The sequence below is a fragment of the Oratosquilla oratoria genome, chromosome 3 (assembly GCF_046742065.1).
Source record: "Oratosquilla oratoria isolate Oo_2021 chromosome 3, ASM4674206v1, whole genome shotgun sequence".
In the NCBI taxonomy this organism is placed as follows: domain Eukaryota; kingdom Metazoa; phylum Arthropoda; class Malacostraca; order Stomatopoda; family Squillidae; genus Oratosquilla; species Oratosquilla oratoria.
The window spans coordinates 54,253,876-54,256,805 of record NC_134779.1 but is presented as its reverse complement, the minus strand read 5'-3'; positions in this window follow the sequence as shown (position 1 = coordinate 54,256,805).

Below are 2,930 nucleotides of genomic sequence, written 5' to 3'. Positions count from 1 at the left end.
CACACACACCCGTGGTTTGGAGTACTCCCCCCTCCTCCCAACTCCCCCCCCCCACACACACACACTCCCCGTGGTCGGAGTACGCTCTCCCCCTCCTCCCAACTCCCCCTCTCCCCCCCCCACACTCCCCCGTGGTTAGAGTACTCTCCCCCTCCTCCCAACTCCCCCCCCCCTCTCCCACACACACACACTCCCCCGTGGTCGGGTTTTCTGGCCTGCGCGCAGGTGTCCTAGCATCCGGGATGCCTGGCCAAGCCGGATCACTGGGCCGGGTCTGGGGCCACGTGGTGGTCATTACTCTTCTTCCTCTTTTGTTGCCGGAAGACCAGCCCGTCCCTGCCCCGTCCCTGCCCCTGGCCCTGCCCCTGTCCCTATCACTGTGGCCACCCCTGTTTTTTTTTTGTTTTTTTTTTTTGTTTTTTTTACAAGATCTTGGGATTTTTTCATCATCTTGGAATATTGTATATAGCGAAATATGAACAAATCTTGTCGAAAAAATCCAAGATTTCTTCGTTTCTTACAATTCATATCCAAGATTCCAAGATGATGGCAAAAATCCCAAGATCTTGTGGGGGGGGGGGGGAATCCAAGGAGTGGCCACACTGGTCCCTATATTCCTGTCTCTATCCTTACCCCTATCCTTGTTCTTATGTTCTAGCCATCATCCCTGTTCTTTTCCTTTTGTGTCTCTCTGTCCCTATCCCTATCCTTATCCTTATACTCCTGTCCCTATCCATATCCCTATCCTTCAGTTTCTGTCCCAGAATTCCTGTCCCCATCCCTGTCCCGATCCCTGTCCTTATATTGCTGTCACTATCCCTGCCTCTATCCATGTCCCTAACCCTATCCCTGTCCCTATCCCAGTATCCCTGTCCCTATCCGTTCCAATCCTTATCCTTATCCCTATCCTTATATTCCTGTTCCTATCCCTGTTACAAACCTTATATTTATCTCAATCCCTATCCTTATATTCCTGTTCCTATCCCCGTACCTGTCCATATACCTTTCTCAGTCCTTATATTTATCCAAATCCCTATCCTTATATCCCTGTCCCTATACCTGTCCCTATCCCTGTCCCTATTCATGTTCCTATACCTGTCACAAACCTTATCTTTATGTCAATCCCTATCCTTATATTCCTGTCCCTATCCTGTACCTGTCCTGTACCTGTACCGTACCTGCACCGTACCTGCACCGTACCTGTACCGTACCTGTCTCAGTCCTTATATTTATCCCAATCCCTGTCCCTATACCAGTCCCTATATCTATCCCAATCCCCTGTCCCTATCCATGTCCCTATCCATGATCTTCTACTTGTCCCTCTTCCCCTTCCACCTGGGGACCGGTACTAATGCCTGGACAAATTTTCCTTCGACTGTTGGGGAGATTTGTAGTCCGCAGCTTTAAGGAAGGAATCTGATATATGCTGGAAGAAAACGATTTTACTCCAACATATAAAATGACATTTTATGCATTTTTTTTAGAAATCAAAATAGTTTGTCATAGTGATTTGACGGCGGAAAATGTTGTGGAGGTGGGTGTTACCGTCGATTAATCGGAGGTTGGGGGAAAAATAGCCCAGTGTGATAGGCCCCCTTAAGTCTGCTGGGCAGTGATTACCGTGTGACGTTGATGGTGAACATGATGAACGGTCAGCTGGAGTCTGTTCAATCTAACATGGTCAGAGAAGCCCCGCCCCCTTCCCTCTGATCTCGCCCTGTGATTGGCCGACAGTGCTTCAAGCAGATAATTCGCTGGGATATCTCTCAAGGATGGAAGCACTGGTTATTGCCGACGAAGTACTAAATACTTGAATCAGATTCGCTCATGTTGGGGGATATGGTCCCGTCAGCCAATCAGAGAGCAGCATGTGAGGACAGTGGGTGGAGCCTCGCTGATATTGTCAAAGTGAACAAGCCATATATGGTCTTATCGGAGAGCTCCCTCACCCCACCACCTCACCCAACCTCACCCTCAGGTGAATAGAATCATCCAAAACAAACCAGAACCAAATATACAAAGCGTCATCGTCCATTAAAAGAGTCGCTATAGTTTCAGTGGCGTCATTCACATGCTTTATACTGACTAGCGCCTTCAGCTTCAGGGGTCACTGGTCACACCGGATTCTCCAGTACACATCCATCCTGAGCCCCTTCCCTCACCCCCCCCTCCACCTCCACCTCCACCCCCATCCAGCCATGCAAGCAGGCTAACCGCACTGCTTGGCCTGGCCATGGTCCTGGCTGAGTGTCAATGCACCCACACTCACACGCTCACCCGCACCAGATATATGTTTGTGGGTGCCCTCTCTTCGCCAACCCTCTCTCTCTCTCTCTCTCTCTCTCTCTCTCTCTCTCTCTCTCTCTCTCTCTCTCTCTCTCTCTCTCTCTCTCTCTCACTCTCTCTCTCTCTCTCTCTCTCTCTCTCTCTCTCTCTCTCTCTCTCTCTCTCTCTCTCTCTCTCTCTCTCTCTCTCTCTCTCTCTCTCTCTCTCTCTCTCTCTCTCTCTCTCTCTCTCTCTCTCTCTCTCCTGGTTTCCCTCTCTCCTCTTTTTTTTCTCCCTCCCTCTCTATGTACACACGCACATACACACACACACTCACACACACACACACACACACTCACTCACACACACACACACACACACACACACACACACACACACACACACATATATATATATATATATATATATATATATATATATATATATATATATATATATATATATATATTCCTTTTTCCTACCTGGTGTCTGTCCCTCTCTCCCTCCCACCTTCCCTCTCTCCCCCTCTCTCTTTCTTCTCTCCCCTCTCTCTTTCTCTCTCTCTCTCTCTCACTCTCCGTTTTTCCCTCCATCCCTCTGTATCTGTATATATGTTATTTCCTCTTCCTATGTTTTTCTGTCATCCCTTGCCCTTCTTCCCCCCT